Consider the following 14,057-nt stretch of genomic DNA (forward strand, 5'->3'; position numbering starts at 1 on the left):
GAAGCACAGAGTATAATGGTGGTTGTCAGGAGTTAAGGGGAGGGGGAAATGGTGAGGTGTTGGTAAAAGGATACAAAGTTTGAGCTATGCGCTATGCAAAGTAAATTAGTTCTGGAGGAAAATAAGGTATTAAGGGTGCTTTAAAACCGTTTGCTACCAGTACTTGTAATAGAGTAGCTTTTTTAAAAAAATTGAGAGTTGTATCATGCACATGATAAAAAATTCAAACAGTTCAAAAAGCTATATAGTGAAAAGTAAGTATCCTTCCCAGATCATAGAACAGATGCTTTCCTTAAGGGAGCCATTGTTCATGATATTTGCATATTCTTTCTGAAATTTTACATCTGCATAGAAATATATTTGTATACTCCTTGTATATTTTTGATCTACACACTGAGACATAAATATATTGAATATGCTTTGTTCCTTCTAAACTTAACAATGTGTCTTACAAATTTTTCCTTATCAGTCTACATAGATTAATGTCATTGTGTTTAATAGCTTTACTATCACTCATTTAACTATTTTCTCATTGATATTTAGTCTGTTTCACATTCTTTGTTATTCTGAACATGTTTTAATAAATTAGTGTATATGCACACACATACACACACACATACAACACACATAAGCTTGTTTATATGCCTGATAATATCTGTAGAATTAATCCCTAAATATAGAACTTTGGGGATAAAATTTTGAAGTTTTTAGCCCCAGGGAGCAGAGAAACAGGCTTTTTAAACTTATTTTTTCAATTTTAATGATGTTTGAGAGTTATCAGTCCTGCTGGGAAAAATAATCAATGGATTTTATTTCCCTTTAAAGTTAAAATTGGACACTAAAGGCACTTGGCACTTAAGGTGGGATAATACTAGACAATCAGTCTCGGCTCTGTACATGGGAAACATTTAATTTTAAGTGTAGGAAAGACTTTGTGGAAAATCTGAAAGACTTCCTGGAATAAGAATGTCAGGAGACCATCTTACTCTCTTTGGAAAATTCATCTTAAACGTGACAGAATTGATAGAAATGTGCTTTTTTTTTTTTTTTTTTTCAATTATTTCATGTGTTATTCTTTTCTTTAGATGGGCTTGTCTTTTTTTCCCCAAAGATAAATTATTAACTGCTTATTTTCTTCAGCTTTTCCTCTCTTCCTAGTTGATTTTCTGTAAAGCTGTAAGAGGATAGGAATCAAAACAAAATTTACATGCATTAGCTATTCAACAGAAAAGAAATATTCATACTTGGGAACACTTGTGGATATATATAAATACAATTGATGGGCATGATTTCCACTTTGTTTGAATGAAGATGGTTTAAAATATATCAACCAAATGAGTTTAAATTTGGCACAGAAATGAATCCTTCTATAAATAGTCATGATGAGTTCTTAAGAGAACTCGGGATATGTTTCTTTAAACTAATTTATTATTAGAAATAGTTTTTAGAGTGATTAGGGCTGTGTCTATAAACACAGAGAAAATGTTAGTACAGACTATTCCATCCAAAGATGTTGGTTGAAGCAGTAAGTCACAATTTGTTTGTATTAGTTCTTCTCAGCCCTTGTTGCACATTAAAATCATCATTTGAGCTTTTAAAATAATACAAATATTCAACTAGATCAATTAAATCAGAATTTCAGCCTGAGAAAAGGAGTAGCAGGCAACCATACTTTTAAAAAGCTTTGCTGATGATTCTAACTTGTAGTTGGGGTTTAGAACTGCTGGCCACAGAATGATAAGAAGTAGCAATTTAGAATGTAACTCTTTTTGATAACTATCAGTACACCAGAGCCAGTGTGAGATGGATCACCTCTGTCATTGCATACAAATGTACAAAGAAAATGACCCCAAGAGCCTGTTTCATTTTCCTGAAACACTCAACAGATTCAAGAAGATAAACTTGGGAGAGGTAAAAGATTTAAGGAGAATATGAGTGGAGACCTCTTTGGAACAAGCAGATACCATGCTGCAGTTCTCATACTCCCCAGTTGAAGGGAACATGGTGGATGCTACCTTTTACTCCAAACATATAAAGAAAGACTTCAATGGGTATATTCAGAGAAGACATTCATACAGCCAACAGACACATGAAAAAATGCTCATCATCACTTGCCATCAGAGAAATGCAAATCAAAACCACAATGAAATACCATCTCACACCAGTTAGAATGGCAATCATTAAAAAATCAGGAAACAACAGGTGTTGGAGAGGATGTGGAGAAATAGGAACACTTTTACACTGTTGGTGGGATTGTAAACTAGTTCAACCATTATGGAAAAGAGTATGGCAATTCCTCAAGGATCTAGAACTAGATGTACCATATGACCCAGCCATCCCACTACTGGGTATATACCCAAAGGATTATAAATTATGCTACTACAAAGACACATGCACACGTATGTTTATTGCGGCACTATTCACAATAGCAAAGACTTGGAATCAACCCAAATGTCCATCAGTGACAGACTGGATTAAGAAAATGTGGAACATATACACCATGGAATACTATGCAGCCATAAAAAAGGATGAGTTTGCATCCTTTGTAGGGACATGGATGCAGCTGGAAACCATCATTCTTAGCAAACTATCACAAGAAGAGAAAACCAAACACCGCATGTTCTCACTCATAGGTGGGAACTGAACAATGAGCTCACCTGGACTCGGGAAGGGGAACATCACACAATGGGGCCTATCATGGGGAGGGGGGAGGGGGAGGGATTGCATTGGGGAGTTATACCTGATATAAATGATGAATTGATGGGTGCTGACGAGTTGATGGGTGCAGCACACCAACATGGCACAGGTATACATATGTAACAAACCTGCACGTTATGCACATGTACCCTAGAACTTAAAGTATAATAAAAAAATAAAATAAAATAAAATAAAATAAAATAAAAGAACTGCTGGCCACAGAATGATAAGAAGTAGCAATTTAGAATGTAACTCTTTTTGATAACTATCAGTACACCAGAGCCAGTGTGAGATGGATCACCTCCGTCATTGCATACAAATGTACAAGGAAAATGACCCCAAGAGCCTGTTTCATTTTCCTGAAACACTCAACAGATTCAAGAAGATAAACTTGGGAGAGGTAAAAGATTTAAGGATAATATGAGTGGAGACCTCTTTGGAACAAGCAGATACCATGCTGCAGTTCTCATACTCCCCAATTGAAGGGAACATGGTGGATGCTACCTTTTACTCCAAACATATAAAGAAAGACTTCAATGGGTATATTCAGAGAGTCATGGTAAATGTTTCTTGCCACTGAGAGACAGAAGACTGTCGTCTGATCTATGCAAGGGAGAGCTTAATTAAGCATAGATTGGAGTCTGTTTTCTACCAGCCAAATGTTCTGTTGGTGGACAACGGTATGGTAGCATGAGATTCAGTCTGTTTCTCAGAATTTATCAGGAAGCTATAAGTGTTTTCCTGTAGAAAACGGCAGTGTCATGGGAGAGAGGGCCTGCATAGTTCCTGAACCAAATGGTTGACAGGTGAGGTGAGCCAAATTCAACAGAGAGAGGTTAGAGATGTATCATCAGGTAGGACTTAGGGTTGCAGGTGATAACCTAGAGTAGAGATACATCTTCCTGCATCAGCAGAAGAACAAAACCCCAAATAGCCCACAAACCACCCATAATCTCCCAGGTCTAGATTTTAACAAGTTGTGGGCAGGGGGTGGGGGTCGGGGAGAGAGAGAGAGAGAGAGAGCATGAAGACATCCAGCTTGATGAAAATCAGCTTATTCCTGGTCCTCATTTCCCTTCTCTTACAACAATATTGAAAAGAGGAAAAGAACTAGCAAATACAGAAAGAGGTGAGCAGGAAGAGGAGGAGGTAAAGCCACCCATGTCCTCTTTCCCACTACAGGCTGCCAGCTTGAAACCTGCCCCAGTTGGAGAGAGGACTTTAATGCTAAGTAGACAATGGAGTTTGTACACTTTTCCTACGACTCTTGAACTTGTGGAGTACAGCAGAAAGTAAAGACTGAATTTTAGTCCATTGACATTCCAGATAATAATTTTAGTCTTATGGCATAATTATCCTTTTACCTGTCAGACCTTTTGTGCCCTTGATCCCAAACGTCTTTTTGCATCTTAATCTGTGACCTTAATTGAGTTTCTTAATCTGTATCTTGCCTACTTCTATGTGACATCTGATAGCTTACTTCTTCTCAACTCTTCCCTGAGAACACCAATTTCTCATTTGCTTCCCATTCTGATAGGCAGTGACTATTTTCCAGGGACTCCAATGCACATCCAAGTCCTCATCCTCTGCACTGCCAACCCTCACCTGAAGCTACATGTCTCACCATGGAATAAAACCGGACTGTTCATTAGCTAATTTACTTTCTAACTTATTTTGTTAGAATTTTGGAGATGTAGACAAACAACAAAGAGCAACACAGTGGAGAGAGCTCAATCACGTAGTGTACCAGTACTCACCAGGAAGAAACTACAAAGGACATTCTGAGCGCAGCAAAATTCTCTGGTTGCAAATTCAGTTTTACTTGCATTTGATGAATTGTGTGTTAAAATGCACTGGAAATCATAGGTCTAATTAAGGTAGTGTAATTTTTATTAAAAGCACATACACAATTAAGTACCTTCACTTATACATGTTTACTTTGCTTTTAAGATGGCACAAAAAGCAGACTTCAAAATGTTAAAAACGATCTGTGATCAATTTTTTAAGGGCTTGAATTTTGAACAAAAAAGGAAACTCAGCCGATTATTACAAAGATGACTTTTATATGCCTGCATAATGTAATTCTTTAGTACTGGAAATTACATTCTTGTTACTTGCTGTAATATTTCCTAGTCTCTCTTGTAAACTGCTTTAGATTGGCTTTCTGAGTCAGTGTCAAATGAGACCTCTAGGGAAGGCTCAGCCGCAATGTAAAAGGCAGCAATTTTAGTTCAGTACTGTATTTTTTATTCCTACTATGTAGAATTCTAATAACAGAGACATAAGGTGTCACATACCCATATTTTAATGAGAAAATCGGTAATTGTGACATGTTGTTAATTCACACAATCTTTATTAAAAGTACACACAATTTTAAGCAGTGCGGTGTAGATTATCACTGTTAATTACCTATCCAAACTAGTAAATGATTCTTGTATTCCTGCCACATTCATTCATTAATTCATTTAACAATCATTTATTGATAATCTAGAATGTGTCAGGCATTGTGCTAAATGTTAAGGATATAAATAGGGTAAGATACTATACTGCTTCTGTTCCTCAATCTTGGTGTATTTGCAGAGAAAGGGTTGTAAAAGGTAATTTCAGTACATGGCAAGTGTTAAAAGTGTCCACCAACTCCAGTCAATAGGACAGAAAAAGGCAGGACAAATTGGAATGATTCGGGAGGACAATGTTTCAGAGAAAAGAAGATCCTTGAATGAGTTTTCTAAGACAAAGTGAGTATTCTAAGGCAGATATGGCGATGGTGAGAGAGGCATTGCATACCATATAAAGGAGCACCATGGCACCTTCAGGAAACTGTCAGTCATTCACTGTGGCAAGGGAGAAGGTATGAGAAAATACTCGGAGATACAATGGTAAATGAACGCAAGTCTTGGATCACAAAGAATATTTTATGTATTCTATAGAATTTAATGCTTATGCTATAGGCAATGGGGAGCCATGGGAGAATGTTTAGAATAATAATAACATTGTCAAATTTGTAGTTTTAAATAGATCATTCTGAAAGTCATAGGGAAGATTGTTTAAAAACTCAATTTTTTATTTTATTTTTTTTTCTTTTGAGACGGAGTCTTGCTCTGTCACCCAGGCTGGAGTGCAGTGGCGGGATCTCGACTCACTGCAAGCTCCACCTCCTGAGTTCACGCCATTCTCCTGCCTCAGCCTCCTGAGTAGCTGGGACTACAGGCACCCATCACCACACCCGGCTAATTTTTTGTATTTTTAGTAGAGACAGGGTTTCACCATGTTAGCCAGGATGGTCTCGATCTCCTGATCTCATGATGTGCCCGCCTTGGCCTCCCAAAGTGCTGGGATTAGAGGTGTTAGCCACCACGCCCGGCCCTAAAACCTCAAATTTAAACATTTTAAACCTGTGGTCAACTGACCTATAGATTCAGATTATCAGTTAAATTTTGGAAATTAAATGCAAAACGTCTGTGCCTGTGCACTTTTTGAGGGAAGTTCCATAACATACCTCTGACTTTCAATTACAAAAAGGGGGTGATACTGGAGGCCAGGATGCTGGGTGATAAACTCATTTTGTTTTGCGTAAAACTTTTCTGGTTTTAGTAAAAAAAGCCATGCATCCTCAGAAAACTGCCAATCCTAGGGAAACCAGGACAGTTGGTCACCCTACTGGGAAGTCAGTTATAAGACTGTGATGATAGTTGCTGTGAAAAGAAATAAGAAACTTCAGCTAGAGAATAAGAAATGATCTTGAGAGACAGTCTACAAGACTTAGTGTTTAATGGGGTTAGGGTATAGCAAGAAGGAATGAATTGAGATAAAGCCTGTGTGTTTAGCTCTAGTTACTATATTTATGTGGTTGCCATAAAGCAAAGTGTGTGTGTGTGTGTGTGTGTGTGTGTGTGTGTGTAAGAGGGTTAGTAAAAATGAGCTCCATTCTGAACATGTTGCCATTTTGGACATGTTGCTATTAAGTATTTCTGAGACATTCTGATGGAAAAACCCAATGGGAAGTGAATATGTGACATTACAGTTGTAGGAAATATATATAGAATGGGTATGCAATTTTGTGAATCATTATAATCTGAGTATTAATTGAAGAATTATCCTGGGATCATGTGTACAGTGAGAAGTCAGGGACAAAGAGAATATCTAGAAACAGGAGTTTCTAGATATAAGGACATCTATAGGAAGAAAATCCAGCAAAGGATGTGAAAAATGTCTGCTCAAAACTGTAAGCAGGTAACTAGGAGAAACTACAGTCTTAGAATCAAAGAGAAGAAAGATTATAGTTATTATTTCTATCTTCTGAAGTTTTAAATATCTTTCTGGAAATGCTAGCCAATGTAAATAATGAGAAAACAATTGGAATATAAAAGTTGGAAAGAAGGAAATAAAACATCATTATTTGAAACACATATGATTATACACAGTACTTAGAAAATCAGCTGGGAGAATGATTGCCAAACAATGAGAGTTTTAATAAGCTGACTAGATACAAAATAAGTATATCCAGATACCAATAGTTTCTATTTATGTAAACAATAAAAAGTTGGAAGATTTATGGAAAAAAGACAATCATCTACAACAGCAACAATGAGTTAATAAGGAATGCTTATTATGCACTAGGTATTCTTCTGAGAGCTTTCACAGGCTTGTAGTACAAATGAAGAAATGGAGGCAAAGCATTTAATTAACTTGTTCATGTTTCTACAGCTAGTAAGTTTTAGAACCATAATTTAAATGTAGGGAGTCTTAATCCATAGGCTATGACTTTAACTGCTGTAGTATGTAGTCTCTTTAAGAAATAAAGGCTCTTTAAGAGAGAAGTAGTAAAGAACATACTTAACAAGAAACACATAAAATCTGTATGAAGAAAATGTTAAAATGCTACCAGTGGAGAAAGGAAGTCTTAGATAAATTGAAAAGCATATCATATTTTTGAATAGAAAAATCTAACATCATAAAATGATAAATTCTCTCAAAATTAATCTATAAATAATACTTGATTCCAATAAAAATAGCAAAGAATTTTTCTGTGGAATTAGTTTTGAAGTTAATATGGAAAACTTTAAAAGGAAAATTCAGAAGAGTATTTTTGATAAAAGAATAGCACAACAGATATTTTTAAATGACTAAAATGTTTAACAGTAAAATGAGGCAGTGCTGGCACATGAGCAGACAGACATATAAATAGAACAAACTAGGAAGTCGAGAAATAGATAGAAATACTTAGGGATTAGTATATAATAACAGTGGCATCATATAATATATGTCAAATATCTGTGAGAGAAAAGATGGATAATTCAATAAATGGTGCTTAGACAGTGGGGAAGCCATCTGGACAAAAATGGATTCACATTTTATCACTGAAAATAAATTCAAGAAAATTGAAGACTCAACAGTAAAAAATATAAAATCATAAAAGTAATGGAGAGAGAAATCAATTTGTAATTTCAGAATATGAAAGACCTTTATGTGTGTGACACAAAGACTACAAAAATCACATTGATAAATTCAGCTACAAAAAATTAAGTCAGTTTATCCTTACCAAACTATCATAAAGAAAATCAGAAGACAGATGATGTAACAGGAAAACATAACAACTGTCTTAGGTCATCTTCTGTTGCTATAAAAGAGTACCTGGGACTGGATAATCTATTTTAATAAAGAGGTTTGTCTCACAGTTCTGAAGGCTGAGAAGTTTCCATACTGGGTGACTGCATCTGGCGAGGACCTCATCGTGCATCACAACATGGCGGATGGCATCACGTTGTTGGGAGCCTGTGCAAAAGAGATAGAACACAAGGGGCAACCTAACTTTATAACAACCTATTTTCAAGGGAGCTAATCCAATCTTGTAAGAACTAACCCAGTATTGTGAGAAAGACATTAACCCATCTTAATGACCTAACCACCTAAATGCCCCACCTCCCAACACCATACATTGGCAACTAAATTTCAACATGAGCTTTGGGAGGGTCAAACTACACACAAACCATAACAACTTATAAAAAATATGCAACTTACTTTTTAAAAAATAACTCTTACAAATCCAAAAGATCATCAACCAAAAAGAAGAATGAGCACAGGACACAAACTGAGAGAATATTAAAATGTTAAAAAAGAAATTGAAATTCCCCTTAAATAAATAAAAATACCCACTCTTACTCATAATAAAATAAATTAAAATTTAAAACTACACAAAATTATCAGATTATCAAAGATTCAAAAGTGTAGTAATATATCATATAGATGAGGATGAGGACAAAGAGGCACTCTCATACATTACTAGTGACAGTGCAAATCCGTACACTCCCTGTGCAGGGCAATTTGTCAACATCAAATTTAGACTTTAGAAATGAGTATATCACCTATCGTGAAGAGTGAATAGTAAGCCATTTGGTTCATTCTTCCCACTGGAAAGAAACAATAACAAAAATATGTGTTCAAAAGCATCAAAACATTTTTGAAAATAATTCAAGAGGCTAAGTAAGGAAATGTTAATCCAAAGTGAAAAAAAAAATAACTAGAGAAATGAATACTTATGCTAGTTTATTTTGAGAGGATTTGCAGAAGCTGGTAATTTTATTTTTAATCTTGATAGCCTTACCAAGTGATAAGGACAGAAATAAAAGCAGAAGACACCTTCCACCTGCCTACAAACACAGAAGAACCAAAGGACTATAAAGCTATGGTAGGGTAAGGGTTAACTGAATATTCCCATGAATCATTTAAAATCCTTTTGAGGGCCAGGTACAATGGCCCATGCCTATAATTCTAGCACTTGTGGGGTCTGAGGTGGGAGGATAGAAGGATTGCTGGAGGCCAGGAATTAGAGATCAGCCCTGGCAACACAGTTGGACTTCATCTCCACAAAATAATAATAATAATAGCCAACTGTGGTGTATCACACCTGTGGTCCTATCTACTCAGAAAGCTGAGGTGGGAGGATCGCTTGAGCACAGGAGTTTGAGACTACAGTGAGCTATAATGGCACCACTGAATTCCAGTTTGGGTGACAAAGCGAGACCCGATCTGTTAAAAAAGAAAAAAAAAAAGAAAGAAAAGAAAAATGAAAAGCACCTTTGGACCTTGTTTTGAGGTGAACTCAAACTGTAAAAGATCCAGCAATCTGGCAGGAACAATAGCAAATTATATCTGGATAAATATTCACATATTGTAGGCCTCAATAATTATTTCTATAAATTGTTATTTTTATGTAATACATGTAACACACAACAAAAATAACCAAGCATACAAGGAAATTATACTTAATAAATGGAGGCCAACATAAAGATACAAAATAACAGAAGTAGACTTGCAAATATTTAGATATTGAAATTACCAGATATAAACAAAAAATTGTGTTTTTAAAAGATTGAATATATCTGCAGAGAACTCAACTATAAAATAACATATTAAACTTAAATATGATTTCCAGAATTAAAAAAATAACTAAAATTTAAAACTAAACGGACATGTTTAACAGGAGAATAGACACAGTAAAAGACAGAATCAGTGAACTGAAAGGCAGGTCAGACAAAATGTCTTAGAAAATAGCACTGATATTTGAGAAAACAGCAAGACACTCTCTTCTATACAGCCTCCTACAACCTGTGGAACTGTGAGTAGAATAAAGTGAGAAATGATAACATAAGCTTTATCAGAATCCCAAAAAGAGAAGAGAGAACCAAAGGGCAGAGACAGTATTTGTTAAGACAATGGCTGAGAACTTTTCACAACTAAAGAAAAATGCAGATCTATAGATAAATAAATCTCAAACACAATAAAAAATTTCCATATCTATTCTCTTGCTACTGCAACTCCAAGATATTAAAGACAAAGAGAAAACAAAAATCTATAAATCAGTAAGAGAAAACAATGCCCTACTTACCTTCAAAGGAGCAACAACTAGACAAAGAAGTGACTTAGCAAACATAAGTCAGAAATCATTACAATGATATATGTTCTGAAAGAAAAGAGCGGCTGGACATGGTAGCTCACACCTGTAATCCCAGCACTTTGGGAAGCTGAGATGGGTGGGTAACCTGAGGTCAGGAGTTCGAGACCAACCTGGCCAACATGGCGAAACCCCATATCTACTAAAAGTACAAAAATTAACCAGGCATGGTGGCAGGTGCCTGTAATCCCATCTACTCAGGAGGCTGAGGCAGGAGAATTGCTTGAATCCAGGAGGCAGAGGTTGCAGTGAGTCGAGATCACGCCATTGGACTCCAGGCTGGGCGAAAAGAGCAAGACTCTATTTCAAAAAAACAAAACAAAAAAGCTACCAATTTAGATTTCTCTGCCTAGAGAAAAAAAAATCCATCAAAAATCAAACTAAAATAAACATGTTTAGATGAACAAAAACAGTAAGTTTGACATTTACATATCTATGCAAAGGACAATTCTAAAGCACGTATTTCAAGTAAAATAAAATGACCTCAAAAGGGATGTCCAAATTGCCAGAAGGAGTAAGAAAAGAGAGACTTGTAAATGTGCAGAGAACTTTAAATTAATATTGACTATATAAAAACAGTAATAGGCCAGGTGCGGTGGCTCACGCCTGTAATCTCAGCGCTTTGGGAGGCTGAGGCAGGTGGTTAAATCTGAGGTCAAGAGTTCGAGACCAGCCTGGCTAACATGGTGAAACCCCATTTCTATAAAAATACAAAATATTAGCGGGGCTTTGTGGCAGGTGCCTGTAATCCTAGCTACTCAGGAGACTGAGACAGGAGAATCACATGAACCCAGGAGGCACACGTTGCAGTGAGCTGAGATTGCGCCATTGCACTCAAGCGTGGGCAGCAAGAGTGAAACTCCATCGCAAATAAATAAATAAATAAATAAATAAATAAATAAATAAATACATAAAATCAGTAATAATACTGATTGCTTGAATTTTAAAATAATTAAAATATACTGTAATAACAGCATACTTTGGAAAGGTGGGTAAATGAACTTAAAGTTCTCTATGGTTCTTTTTTTCCTGGTTAGAGGTTAAAGTTATTGATTAAGTTAAAGATGAACATTAGAATTTCCAAAGTAAAAACTAAAAAAAAAAAGAAAAAAAAACAACTTTCACGATATGTTACTGTGTAATAAATCACTCCAAATTTTAAGATTTAAAACAATACTACCCAATATGGTTTGGTTCTATGTCCCCACCTAAATCTCATATTGAATTGTAATCCCCAATGATGGAGGAATGACCTGATAAGAGGTGATTGGCTCATAGGGGTTGTTTCTAATGGTTTAGCACCATCCTCCTACTGCTGTCTCATAATAAAGTTCTCATGAAATCTGGTGGTTTGAACGTGTGCAGCACCTCCCCTTCATTCTCTCTCTCTCTCCTGTCAGCCATGTGAAGATGTGCTTGCTTCGCCTTCACCTTCCACCATGACTGTAAGTTTCCTGAGGCCTCCCCAGCCATGCTTCCTGTACAATCTGTGTGACTGTGAGTCAACTAAACCCCTTTTCTTCCTAAATTACCTAATCTCAGATAGTTCTTGATAGCAGCATGAAAATGGACTAATACACTACCCTATATGATGACTCATATTGAACTCTAGGTCCTAAACACTTTAGTAAAGCATAGAAAATAAAGTAAAAAGTATAAAGATTGGAAAGAAAGAAAGAAAGATATCATTACACAATATGATATAATATGTACATAAAAATCCAAAAGTTTCTAGTTCATTAACGAGAGTTTTAATCAAGCTTGCTAGATATATCAACAGTATATCAAAGCAATCATTTTTATATGCTAGCAAAAAATAGATAATTTTAAGAAGAAAAACTTGCTTTAATATCAAAAGTATCAAGTAGCTTAGCTAAGAATTATTCTAAACAATATTGCAAACAGCCAAGAATAAACAAGGCATATTTAAAGGAGAAAGTATAGGAGAGAGACAGTCTTGCTTTGTAGATATGGAGATTTATAGAGATATAGTAATTAAGATAGAGGAATATAGAAAGAGTTGGATGAAATGAAATAGAAAGCAAAGAAGTGGACCCAAACATGTATAGATCTCAGTATATGACAAAGATGGCCCTGGAGGGGAGCTGGGGAGATGACAGTCTTTTAAAGAAGTGATGTTGGTAAAATCAGATACTTATATGAATGGTAAAAATTGCAATCTGTTACACGTACATAATAGGGAGTTGTAAGCACACTACATATCTAAACATAAAAAAGTTTTAGGCCGGGTGCAGTGTCTCACGCCTGTAATCCCAACACTTTGGGAGGCCAAGGTGGGTGGATCACGAGGTCAGGAGTTTGAGACCAGCCTGGTCAACATGGTGAAACTCCGTCTCTACTAAAAATACAAAAATTAGCCAGGTGTGGTGGTGCGTGCCTGTAATCCCAGCTGCTCAGGAGGCTGAGGCAGGAAAATTGCTTGAACCAAGGAGGTGGAGGTTGCAGTGAGCCAAGATCATGCCACTGCATTCCAGCGTGGGCAACGGAGAGAGACTCAGTCTCAAAAAAAAGACAAATTTTAGAAAATAATACAGGGATATATCTTCATGATCTGGAGGCAGAAAATATTGCAACAAGACACAAAATCTATAGATCATAAAGCAAAAAATAAACACATTTATGACATTACAATATGAAAAAGGAGTTTATCAAAGTATAGTATAAAGTAAAATGTCAAGCCACAGAATAAAAATACTTATAATACATATATTTGACAGAAGCATCATATTTGGAATATAAAAGAGGTACGATAAACCTATAAGTAAAAACAAAGAAAAAAAGCAAATCCATAAATCATAGAGGAAGAACTTGAACAGTCTTCATAAGAAAGCAATTCCAAGTTAGACTGCCAAAATTATAAAAGAAAATCTGATGGATCACAAAGTCAGGAGATCAAGACCATCCTGGCTAACATGGAGAAACCCCATCTCTACTAAAAATACAAAAAATTAGCCGGGCGTGGAGGCGGGTGCCTGTCGTCCCAACTACTTGGGAGGCTGAAGCAGGAGAATGGCGTGAACCTGAGAGGAGGAGCTTGCAGTGAGCCAAGATCACACCACTGCACTCCAGTCTGGGTGACAGAGCAAGACTCCGTCTCAAAAAAAAAAAAAAAAAAAAAAATGTGAGAATACCAAATGGTAAGAGTGTGGATTAACCAGTAAACTCCTTAATTGCTAGGGGTAACCTAAAGTAGTCAAACTCATTGGGAAATAGTTTGTCATTTCCTAGTAAAGTTGGAGATTTGTATATTGCAAGCCTTAGTAGAAGATTTATATACTGCAAGCCTTATTGCTTTTAGATTTATATTCTATAGAAATGTGTACTAATAGGTACAGGATACCACACAGAAAAAAAAAAAAAAAAAAAAAGGATACATCAATCCTTC

The sequence above is a fragment of the Piliocolobus tephrosceles genome, chromosome 1 (assembly GCF_002776525.5).
Source record: "Piliocolobus tephrosceles isolate RC106 chromosome 1, ASM277652v3, whole genome shotgun sequence".
NCBI classification, from domain to species: Eukaryota; Metazoa; Chordata; class Mammalia; order Primates; family Cercopithecidae; genus Piliocolobus; species Piliocolobus tephrosceles.